Below are 13,378 nucleotides of genomic sequence, written 5' to 3'. Positions count from 1 at the left end.
AATAGGGCTGTTCTGCCCCCAATAAGGGGTAATTATATCTTAGTTGGGATCAAGTACAAGGTACTGTTTTATTATTACATAGAAAAGGGAATCATTTAACCATTAAATAAACCCAATAGGGCTGTTCTGCCCCCAATAAGGGGTAATTATATCTTAGTTGGGATCAAGTACAGGTACTGTTTTATTATTACAGAGAAAAAGGAAATCAGTTTTAATATTCTGAATCATTTGATTAAAATGGAGTCAATGGGAGATGGGTTTTCCATAATTCGGAGCTTTCTGTATAATGGGTTTTCAGATAATGGATCCCATACCTGTATACCTATAATAATTGCTGTATAAACAATATATAGCTTATATAAACATATCATTTGGGTTACAACAGTGTGAGGCTTAGGAGGTACAGACTTATTAATACTGTATGTCACTGTGTTTAGTACATTTTGGGCCTCTGTAAAATATGGATGAAGCTGAGAGCATTTTTTAGTAGCTTAATGCACAGAATGTTTTAATGTCCTATATATAAATATATATCGATAATGGGTCAGTGCATAGGACCTCTTGTCTCCGTATGACTTTTGTGGTCAAAGACTCATATCACCCCACCTAATGGCTTAAAATTTAGTGGTGAGCAGAACTTTCCCTTTTTGCTGTATGACAGTTTAACCAGCAGACAATGGGGAAGCCCTGGCGGCACTCTGTACAAAGGAATAATCCTGAAATGACACCATATGGACCGGAGTGAAAGCTATAATGGGTGTTGGTGACAGCTGTGGCAGCTGGTGCGCTTATGTGTTTGGTGGGGCCACTGGGGTGAGATTATCTATTATGTTGCCGGGGTGATCAGTCACTGTGTCCATAGCCTAGAAAGGAACGCGCATTTTCAGTGCATTACTGCCGGAGAAACAACCGCTAGAGCTTGTGGGGGAAGTGATTGACAGGGGCCGGAGGCTGCTACCCCACAGTATAAAGCAATAGGATACATACCTTGTAATCGTTTATTCACCAGTTGGGCAGAGGGACTCAGTGAGACAGCAGTTTATTTATGATACAGTGATGATAGATGATCTTATAGCCCATCTTATGGGCTATAAGATGTTGCCTATAGATCCTTTCCTTACACAGCAAGGCATATTAAATAAATGTAAATAAAGCCCAAACTAGCTATACACCATGTCTCCATTCCATTGGATGTTACTTGTAGGAGAAAAGTCTTAGGCATTACTACTTCCACCCAGCCCTACGGGAATGCTCACTCATTTCGGTTCCTTCGGACTCACTAACATGACAAGTCATTAGGGAATGACAGAAGCAGGAAGAGGAGACGCTCGCTGCAGGTACCCCGGGCTGGTACGGTTTTCTCCCAACAGGGGCACCAGCCCGGGGTACAAGGTAAGCGATTAAAGTCACTTGGGGGTGCCTAACATTTTGGCACCCCCAAGTGACTTAGTCTTTCCTTCTCCTTTAAGTGCTGGTCAGCTTCTGTGCAGCGTTCCTAAGGACTTGTCATGTTAGTAAAGCATTATTCTATAATAATAGTAGTAATAACAGTGGCCAGTTGATTGGCTGCCTCCCCGCCCTGCTGCAACTGCAACCTGATGCATCTGTGTGACAAGAGGACATATTTGTGTACTTATACACAACAACAAATATATATACCAACACTGATATACAGGTATAGGACCCGTTATCCAGAATGCTTGGGACCAAGGGTATTCTAGATAAGGGGTCTTTCCATAATTTGGATCTCCTACCTTAAGTCTACTAAAAAATCAATAAAAGATTAACTAAACCCAATAGGATTGTTCTGCCCCCAATAAGGGGTAATTATATCTTAGTTGGGATCAAGTACAGGTACTGTTTTATTATTACAGAGAAAAGGGAATCATTTAACCATGAAATAAACCCAATAGGGCTGTTCTGCCCCCAATAAGGGGTAATTATATCTTAGTTGGGATCAAGTACAGGTACTGTTTTATTATTACAGAGAAAAGGGAATCATTTAACCATTAAATAAACCCAATAGGGCTGTTCTGCCCCAATAAGGGGTAATTATATCTTAGTTGGGATCAAGTACAGGTACTGTTTTATTATTACAGAGAAAAGGGAATCATTTAACCATTAAATAAACCCAATAGGATTGTTCTGTTTTATTAATACAGAGAAAAAATAAATCATTTTTAAAGTTCTGAATTATTTGATTAAAATGGAGTTTATTGGAGATGGACTTTCTGTAATTCAGAGCTTTCTGGATAATGGGTTTCGGGATAAGGGATCCCATACCTGTACTGTATATACCCACATACAAGGTTGAACATCTGGTGGGCCCCGCCGGCCCAGGCCTGCTCCATGCCTTGAAGTTGTGCTGAAATTAAAGTAAGGAGATGCAATGTGTGCTCATACACGTGTGGGCCAGAGGTGCGTTTTATAAGTGCACACATGCATGGCGGCTTGCTGGTAGCAAGTGTAAGGAACAGGGTGTGCAACTGAGGTGGGGGCCCTTGAGGTAGCAGCCGCGGTGGGCCCCAGAAATCCCAGTCCGAGCCTGCTCCCAATCCCACAATTCCCTGCACACATGATGTCAATAAGGAAAGGAGCATCACAGTGCAATGCATTGTGGGTTATGTAGTTCCTGCATGCTGTAAGCTGTGGAGAAGTTGTTACAATTTGTAACAACAGTGTTTTAGTCACTCCTGCCCTGCCAGGATTTCAAATGATGCAGAAAGAGATGGACTTTCTGGATAATAGGTTTTCGGATAACAGATCTGATACCTGTATCAGTAAATAATCCATACTTACTATTCCTCCTTCCCTTCAAAGTATCCCTGGTAAAATTCAGAACTTCAGTGTTTCCCCCGATTCCCCTGACCCTGATTCAGTTCAACTCTTGTGTCCTTTATACAGACGTGTATTTGAGAGTCTAGTGAAGTCTTCATTAGGGGAAGTCTTCGATGTGCTAAGGTAATTTGGAGATGCAAAATGAACCTTCACCCGCACTCCCTCCACTCTCCAAAATCCACTCACCGCTCGGTGCACAGTGCTCAGAGGGATCGGCACCCTCCCCACAACTTCCAAACAGACAGATAGCAACGGCACTCAGGAGCTTAATACAGGGCTATGCCCTTCAAATATTTTATTGCGGAAAATGCAATGTTTCGAGGCAAAGACAGCCCCTTTGTCAAGCATCGAAACATTGCATTTGGACCCTAGCAACCAGACAGCTGCTGAGATGCAGAGCTGCTGAGCAAGAGGGTGAAATAACTAAAAAAATTACAAATAATAAAAAATGAAGACCAATTGCAAATTGTCTCAGAATATGACTAAAAGTTAACGCAAGGGTGAACAGCCCCCTTTAAAATGAATTCTATGGGATAGGGTCTTCCCATAATTCAGAACGTTCTGGAGAACGGGTCTCCGGATAATCGATCCCATACCTGTATCACCCATTTTAATCTCCTTAATCTATAATTTATTATTGATTGATTTATTGGTTGAGCAGTGATTAATCTCTTTCTGTAGCTTCTGCACTAAAATAAAAAAAAGTAGATTCTATTCTGAATCTCATTCCCCCTTCTGAAATGTATAGGGCGGCAGTGCCAAGGCCCAATATTAACAGAATAAATAACATTTACAGCACTGTGATTTATACAGCAGTAGGGACAGCTTTGCTTTCAGATCTTGGCTAGGTTGCCAACGTGTGATTGGCTGTAGATCCTTCCGATCTATCCTGGCGAGACTGTAACAAGACTGAAAAAATGATCAATTCTGTATTTTGAGGCAGGCTGAATTCACTTTAATTCATGGCTCAGTTTGTGATGTTTTATTTGTTCTCAGTAAAAAGGTGGTAAATTACTGCATATTTGACTTTGCATTACTTTTGTGTTACATTATTTCTAATATTATAGATTATATCATCAAGAGAAGCAGACAGGGGAACAAGTACCTATGTAATGCCTGGGTTCTCTATGATATGTATTAAAAATAAACAGGAATTCTGGATACAGAGGGTGCCAAAATAATCAACTAGAAGCTGGGCTGGTAACGTCTTCATGTTGTGTATATTCATACACAACAATAATATATTCACCTCTTTAAAACAGCAAAAAATTTGAGAAACGTGAAGCTTGACACGTGATACGCGTGATACGCGTGATACGCGTGATACGCGTGATACGCGTGATACGCGCAACAATACATTTGACGTGCAACAATTCTTTTGATGAGAGACAATTCTTTTTGGCACAAGACAATTCTTTTTGGTGCAAGACCATTCTTTTTGACGCAGCAACAATTTTTGGATACAGTGAATTTTGTTGCCCGTTTTTTAAGGTGATCCGGCAATGGCAAAATGTGGAAATTCGCCACAAATCCATGCCTGCTGAATTTTTTCACCCATCACTAGATACCACCAATGATGATTTTCGCGGCTGATTTGACTTTTGACTATTGATTGTTGCATTCCAGACCCCTTGTGCTTTACCACTGCACTACAGGTGTTGGGCCCACCAGGTTTTCTCCCGATGCCCCAGCACGCTAGTCCAATGCTGTTAGTTACCATTTATGACCAATTAGCAGGCACTATCAGTGCTCAGTGAAGTCAGTTATAAGGAAAGTTATAGCCACCCAACCTGAAAATAAATGCCATTTTCTATAAGGCTGAAACACTGAGATAAGACAGTAGGGGTCATTTGCTCATGTAAAAATCACTTGGTATTAGAGCCAAATGATCAAATTAGCTTGATGCTTGATGCTTGATGGGTATATCGGGAGAAGATCAGTTTGTTGGTGGGCTACCTTAACATATGGCATATGGCCACCTTAAAGGAGAAGGGAAGGCTAATAAAGAGTTAATCTCAAGCTGCAGGCATACCTTCAGTTCTCTCAAAAGTGCCCTTAAGTCTCCCCATGTTTCACCTGTTCAGAAGATCTGAAGCCAAACAGGAAGAAAAAACGCTGAGCTGTGTAAAGAAAGTTCCCATAATGCCTCACTCCTGCACAGGCACCGGGACCAAGTGAACATGCTCAGTTAGTTAGACTATGGGGCCGATTTACTAATCCACGAACGGATCGAAAGCGTCCGAATGTGGTTTTTTCGTACTGATCGGTATTTTGCGATTTTTTTCGTCGCTGTCGCGACTTTTTCGTAAATTGTTGCAACTTTTTCGTAGCCGTTACAACTTGCGCGAATTGTCGCGACTTTTTTGTAGCCGCCGCGAAAAAATCAGAAAGGTTTGCCCGCCGTTTACTAGCGCTCAATATGAAAAAGTCGCGACAATTCGCGCAAGTCGTAACGGCTACGAAAAAGTCGCGACAATTCGCGCAAGTCGTAGCTGCTACGAAAAAGTCGCGACGGCGACGAAAGAATCGCAAAAAATAAGAAAAAGTTGCAAAATGTTCGTTTCCAATCCGTTTTTTTCCCATTCGGATTCGTGGATTAGTAAATCAGCCCCTATGAGCCAGCTTCCTGCTGATTGGCTCAGATCCACATTCCTAAAGGGGGGAGTGAGCTCTTAGCATTCTTGAGGGAGGGGGGAGTAGGAGAGAGCAGGAAGCTGAAAGCTGCGCGTCTCTGGCACAGGAATTCCAGACACAACAAATCTTTTTACAGAGAAGTCAGTACAGCGTTTCTGTGAGTGCTTATGGCTGTATTCACATAGACCTGTCTGATAAAGCTTACTTAGTTTTTACCTTTCTTTCTCCTTTAACACAAAGGGATAAATGGAAATGAAGTAACTCCTTATATTCTCCGTGCCTCTTTAATATTCTGATTTGTGAGTTCACTTTTCTAGAATGCACGTTATCTGCCTTTTTCCATCTCTTTTTTTCTGCTTCCAAAATGCAAAGCAATGTCCCACATACCACAGGACTGAAGCGTATCTGTACTTTGTGGATCGTTTTAAAAGATGTCAGTGATCCAGCGTACATTTCCCTCTGCCTTTATTCTAATACAACATTACAATCTCCCGGCGGCGTTTGTTAGCCTTGGTGAGCCGGTGCTTTTAAGGGCAGAATGTTTCTGAAGATAGTGGAACGTTCCTTATCATTTATCACGATGTTCATGTTAATCGCGCTCTTTTTCATTTTGTTTTCCTATTTCCTTTTGCGAATCGAAGTTCCGCTGGCTCCCGCTATGCTAGAATTCCTCTTAATACAAACTATTAAAGCAAGGAATTAGTGTTTTATTAGATGTGGAAAAATGCTTACAACTTTCAGCACAAAAACAGCTTCGGAACAAAAATCGATACCTTATTAGCTTCAAGGTTACTAAGCTTAGCGGAAATCTATGTGGACAAACATGCCAGGGGCGGCAGTTGGAGAAGAAAATAATAGACAATCACACAAGATCATTTTCTGGAGATATATGTTAAAATTCCATTTCAGAAAAAGTAAATCTACTTCCCAAAAGCTGAGCAGTGTTGATAAGGTGAGTACTGGCCTCTATAGCCCTGGGTTCTTACACACACTGTTAGGCCATTTCATGAGTTGGCAAGGCTGTCCCTACTTGATTATAGTCTTTATCTCCATCGGAATTTGCTTTTTACTAAAGATATATGAATAAATTGAATTGTTAATCATTTATACCAGTCCCTGCCCTATTGGAGCTAAGGGGGTAATGGAATACGTGATCTTAAGCTTGGTTCTTGTCTAGTAACCCCTAACAAGCAATCAGAAGGTTGCATTTACTGGTAAGCTATTTTAGTAAAAACATATGATTTGTTGCTATGGGTTAGTAAATGTTGGCATACTTAAAACATTTTATTAAAGTACCCCCTGAAGTACCTATTGCATTCAAATAATAAATAATAAAAGCAGCCAAAAAGAAGATGGGGGCTACTGGGAGCACTATTGAAGGCACAGATCTGCCCATGATTGCCTTGGGCTGGTACAGAAGCCCAAAACATAATGTACAACCTTTCTGCCCTACTTCTTTAGTTAGGCTTTAGTTCCCCATTAACCTGCTTGCATGTTTTTTGAAGTACCCAAAGGGAAACCATCCAACTTGAGGGGCTTGAGGCCCCAGCACTGCAAACTTCTAAACTACTGTGCCAGTTCCACCCGAAGCAGCAGCCCAGATGTCCCCACTCTGCGCTAAAGGAGGCCATACATGCTAAGATCTGCACACTTGGTGAGGTCGCCAAGCGAGCGGATCTTCTCCCTATATCCCCACCTACGGGGCCAAGCGATCGAATTAGAAAGACAGGTATAGGCGTCTGTCGCTTTGGGTACCACATCATTGAGACAATGTGGTCCCTAATCCAACTTAAACTCAAACCTGCCTGATCGAGATCTGACCGATTTCAGGCCAGATGTCGGTCAGGCAGGTCCGTCGTTAGTGCCCATACATGGGCCGATAAGCTGCCGGATCGGTCTAAGGGACCGATATCGACAGCTAGAATCGGCCTGTGTATGGGGACTTTTAGAACTTTAGGTCGGAGCAGGACAAAAGGGGCCATGTCACTAGTGCAGCAAGTGCAGAAAAATTAGAATTCAGTTCTTAAAGTTACCAGAGGTGGCTTTTTGCCTCCTCTGGTAACTGGCCACTCCTTGTTGCCCGCAGCACTGTGCTGTCCTACATATGGACTTATGGCTCATTAGCTGGGAAGAAGCTAAAGGGCAAATATGCCTGCCAGAATGCTCTGAGCACAGCACAAATAACAGGAGCTGTGTTCATGAGGATGGAAAAGCCACTACAGTTACTGGGATTTATGAATCATTGTCTGTGCTTATACAATGGCCAATAAGCTGTTTGCTTAGTCTGAAGGGGCTGAGTAGTAAATTGTGCTTAGTTTAAAAGAATGGCGGTGCTGGTTGGTATGGTATTATGCCATATATAAACAGTAGAGCAGTATGAGCACAAATTTTGCTTGTGCTATATCTACTCCATTCCAACCAGTCATGATCTCAGTATGGACAATGACAGCACAACATACCCCCAAGGCAAGTAGGCTGCAACATCCACTGACTATCCTAAAAAAACACAAGTGGGCTAATGTACTGTAGGTTATAGTAGAAATGTTATAGAAAAGTATGGAGATTTACACGAGACTGAAACTACAAATTAATTTTACTGTGATGTAGACAATGATATTCTGAGACTACTTGTAATTGGTTTTCATGTTGTGGTTTTGAATTGTTCAGCTTTTCGTTCAGCAACCTTCCAGTTTGGAAGTTCAGCAGGGTTGCTAGTGTATTGTTTACCTTAGCAACCAGGCAGTGGTTTGAATGAGAGACTGGATTATGAATAGAAGAGGGCCTGAATAGAGAGATAAGGAATAAAAAGTAACAATAACAATAGTTATTAATGTTATAGCAATAGTTTTTTGGCTGCCGGGGTCAGTGACCCCCCATTATAAAGCTGCAAAGATGTAGAAGAGAAAGACAAATAATTCAAAAACTATTATATATAAATAATGAAGACCAATTGCAAAGTTGCTAGGAATAGGACAGTCTATTACATATTAAAAGTAAACCTAAAGATGAACCACCTATTTAATCCTAGGACCAGTGTAACAGCATGGAACCACAGCCCCCTTGGATTCCAAGCTTCAAATCTGAGTTATATCATCAATGAATATTCTGTTTGGTTTGTGTGAAATTCCCACTCACATCCTATAGACAAATAAGTCCCCCCCTGCAGCAATGTGCCTTTTTATGTTTATTGTCCTCCTTGGTTTTCTCTAATATCTTTATCATTTATATAAAGGGGCGATTGATCCCATACACAATACCTCCCTCACATATTTAAATCCTTAACATCCAGGAACATTTATGATAATCTGTTTCTTTTTATGATGAATAAAACATAGGGATGGCTCTAGCATTTGAAACAGCTGTTTCCCTAGCAGATAGCAGCGAGAGTGATATGTATTATACAGATCTGTACATCTAAAGAATGTTAATGCAAAAATTGTCCTACTTGTATCAACAGATTGTGTTGGAGTATTTCTTAGGATAAAGGTAAATATTTACATGCCTTGAAAATGTACCTGTTCCCAAAGGATTTCTGCTATTGTATCTGCAGGTTTCTTTTCTTTCCGTCTCCATTAAGTGCTGCATTTTGCAGGCCTGTTAAACAGGGTGTGAGTTTCATTTCTGAATGTATGTATGGATAAAGCACAAAATCAGAGTGTTTGAATGCTAAGGCTAATACCACTGATTCTTGGCCTGCGGATAAACACATAACAGGGGCAGTGCCATTTTGACAGGCCCCTCCCAACAATCACAAGCTCCTCCCCCTTTATTAAGATAAGTAAATTTCATGAAAGACTTTGGTTGAAAAAGGCAGCAGCTGGTTTATTAACAAATTTCCATAGAAAACAACCAACATATATAAGCATCAGTAAAGTGTAAGGTAATGTAAATAATTACATTTATATAATATTTAACAATTTAACATCTTGTTACCTTCAATAGCCACTATAGGCTGCAAACCATTCTAACCAAGAGTGAGGGGCCCATCTGCTGTCCCTCCTGGGAGCGGCTTTCTTCCATAACTCGTGCCCCTTCTTACCCAGGTCTTACCCCTGTTACACCCTACACATCTCCCCCCCCCCAGGAGAACCCCTCCCACTACCAATCTATACCCACTAATTCAATATCTCTTTGCTCTGGGGAGGGCAGACAAGAGCTGTTCAAGGTAAAAGATAATGCCTCCTTCACTTCCTTCCTTCTTTAACCCCTCATGTATCAATCCTTCCCAATAGGCAACCCAACAATCTATAACCCCCAAGATTCCTAACAGACTCCAGTGGTTCCCTCCTTTCTAGCCCCATCATAGCCCTGTTATTCCCCAGTTCCTGGCTCACTGTCCTCAGGCCTTCTGGACAAGAATTAGCCCCTACGCTAACATTGCCTTGAGTAACTGTTACTTCTAGCTTTTCTTATGAATCCCAAGTAAATGCCATTCCTCGGTCAAATACTGTGCCTGGTTGGCCCATGTAAAGCAACCTTTAAGCTCCTGTAGGGACTTTGTTTAACTAATAAAAGAGAAAATATGGCTGAATACAGTAGAGCTGATAGCAACTACCCTACAATAAAAGCAGGGGCTTCTACTTAATGATAACGGCACTCAGGGGGTTGTGTCGCCTTTGCAAAATCGCCTTTATGACAACAAATTTCCAGAAAATACAACCACCTCGCGCTACATACGATCCAAGAAGCAAAACTCTTCATCCCTAAAAAATGGAATAATCCACCTCCTGCCAATATTTCAGGAATGGTTGATGGCCCTGGAGATCAAGAAATTTAAGGAAATCAAAGCAATGAAACAGGGGATGTTCAAAATATTCTGGGCCACATGGGACCCATGGGTCAAATACAAAAAAACTCTCAGCTAAAATTAAACGCACAACCACCAAGACACCATACACTCTAAGCGCTCAAACAACTGGTAGAGGATATCTTACAAAATAACCCCCACCCCCAAGTCTTCATATGTCTATGCAATGTTAGGTCTTTTTCCATTGTGCTTATCCCCCCCCCCCAAAAAAACTACAGAATTTACAAAAAAATATACCTTGCCATAGAGGGTAATTATATATAAAAATGAACTTCTAGGTTTGTGAGGGCCTATAGTCTCGGGTAATAATCTTTGGTTGTATTGTTGGTAGCACCTACCTTAAAGGAACAGTAACACCAAAAAATTTACATATTTCAAAGAAATTAAACTATAATGTACTGCTGCCCTGCACTGGTAAAAGTTTTGTGTTTGCTTCAGAAACATTACTAGAGTTTATATAAACCCTGGTGTGTAGCCATGGGGGCAGCCATTCAAAAGAAGAAAAGGCACAGGTTATATAGCAGCTAACAGATAAACCCTGTAGAATACAATGGTGTCTTATCTGTTATCTGCTATGTACCCTGTGCCTTTTCTCCTTTTTTCCAGCTTGAATGGCTGCCCCCATGGCTACACAGCAGCTTATTTATATAAACTATATTAGTGTTCCTGAAGCAAACACCCCAGTTTTACCAGTGCAGGGCAGCAGCACATTATATTTCAATTACTTTAAAACACTTTCATTTTTTGGTGTTACTGTTCCTTTAAGAGCCTTAAACCCTATTTGCTATTCAGTTGAGAATTAGTGATTCATGAGCATGCTCTGGTTAGCTAAATCTTTTTCACCCAATCATAGACAAACAAGGATTTCTAAAATAAAATTCGCAATACTGAAGCCACAAATGAGCGCTTATGCAGTTCCACCTTTGGGAGCCACTCAAATATCAAGAATAATAGGGATGGACACTGGGGTCGCTGATTGACTAATACATTTGCATGGGTACTGGGTCCCTGTGTAATATCCTTGGATACAGAAGTTCTAAATACAATGTAATGCCACTACCCCCTTCCTTCCTCCTTGAAAAATAAAGTTTACAGTATTATTGTACAGGTGGGGGTGGGGGTCAATTGTTGAAACTCATTGTGTGGGGTGTAGGGGGCAGTAGTCCCTCAATTCTGTTTGTAGAGGCAAAGCTACACAATAAAATCTATATAACATGGGAATGATTTTGTCACAACCCAATAGCACCATAAACTTCAAGGTGTTGCTCTCACTTACATTCAGTCTCTATTACATTTGAATCACAGGTTCATACCATTCTTCACACCATGAGAATTTCGGCACCAGAAATAATCCTGTAGTAACATCTACCGAGCAGTGGTACAGTTCCAACCCTTTGGCGCCACTCAACAATCAGTAATAATAGGAAAGGATTCTAGGGTCCCCATGTTGATGGGTACTGGGTCCCTGTGTAATGTACTTGGGGAAGGATTCCATAAGAACTCAATTATGAGGATCCAAGAGAACGCCCAGAGGGCAGGGGATGGGGGTTAATTGTTAAACCACACTATGTGGGGTGTAGGGAGCCAATGGTATCCAATCCCTATTTGGAGAGAAAAATCTACACAAACTATAAAAATCCATACAACCTAATTTTGCCAGAGCCTAATGGCACCATACATTTGAAGGTGGCTCAAGAAGCAAGCTTGTAGTGTTTAATGGTTTCTATTTACCAAGCACGTAACAAAGAAGCCCCCTTATAATTCATGATCTTACACAAGTGTTGAGTTGTTCTTTAATCCTTTAAAGTTGATTAGCTACATGAGTGCTCACCGAGGTACTCGACTCGTGTCTGGCACTCCTACAAGGATCTTTTATCTCCATTAAGTTACATGAGTAATAGAAAATAAATGACTCCAAAATCTGTGCCTTAAAACAAGGACATGATAATGAAAGAAAGACCTGGGCTGTCAGTCAAGTTTATGAGCATGCCTGCACTTGTTTTGTTGGCAATATCGGTAATATGTCTTGTGAAGAGAGTTGATAATCCTTTCTAAATATTGTTCCAGGCAGTACATGGCTTTGTGACCCATAACAAACACGGCATTGCCTGCAGGATGTGTGTATGCATTGAGCATATCTGATTAATAGATTTACCTTCCACCTCCGTGATCTAGAGGAGCCTTTTGTTTGGAAGTGACACAGACAGGAGTCGGGCATTTCCATGGAGCTAGAGCGCCATTATTCACGGGTTGTTTTGGCCATCAGAGAAGAAACACAGTTGTTAATAAATACCTCAAATAAAATGCATTTAGAGATGGCAAACAAAGCTGGATTTAGGGCTGAGAAAGGGCCTTCCTTCCTGGGCACAAATTAGGCATTCACAAACCAAAGCCATATGCCAATACAAGGGGCTGTTGGGATCCATCTATCCCTGACCCTGTCAATTTGAGTCCATACACTCAAGGGTAACACTTAAGATAATTTTCCTTTTGCTCTACTTGGTGAAGCTTCAGGCTATTCAACTACCACAGTCTTCCTCCCGCTCTATACACATGAGCTATAACAGGATCCAACCTCGTTGGTTAGTCCTACCTTTCTAGAACTTCTCCTTCTACAGAGGTCTCCCACCTTAGGCTCTTCAGCACCATTCACCCCCAGAATGTAAGGAACTCGCAGTGGTGTTTCCCCTTTATCCCTGAGTCTCTCTGCTAGAGTCCCTACACTTGTGGATGACACCTAGGGGTGTATTTATTAACATTGGAGACAAACATCACCGGTAATGTTGCCCATAGTAACCAACTAGATCTTTGCCTTTTTTCTAGCTTGTAGGTGAATGTTCAAATGTAATTGCTGATTGGTTGCCATGGGCAATATCATTGGTGATGTTTATCTCCAATGTTAATAAATACTGCCCTTAGGGTACTAATCCTTCTACTCTACTCAGTGTAGCTTCTGGCTGCTCTGCTACTCACAGTGTGACTCCTACTCCTAGCGTAAACTATGAAAGGATCTAACCTCACATTTGATATCCCTACCTGGAACTTTACCTTGTACTAAGTCCTACCTCAGGTTCTTTGACACCTTCTACCCTCTTCAGC

The sequence above is a fragment of the Xenopus tropicalis genome, chromosome 4 (assembly GCF_000004195.4).
Source record: "Xenopus tropicalis strain Nigerian chromosome 4, UCB_Xtro_10.0, whole genome shotgun sequence".
Classification (NCBI taxonomy): Eukaryota; Metazoa; Chordata; class Amphibia; order Anura; family Pipidae; genus Xenopus; species Xenopus tropicalis.
The sequence above is the reverse complement of the archived record's forward strand: the minus strand, read 5'-3'. Positions refer to the sequence as shown.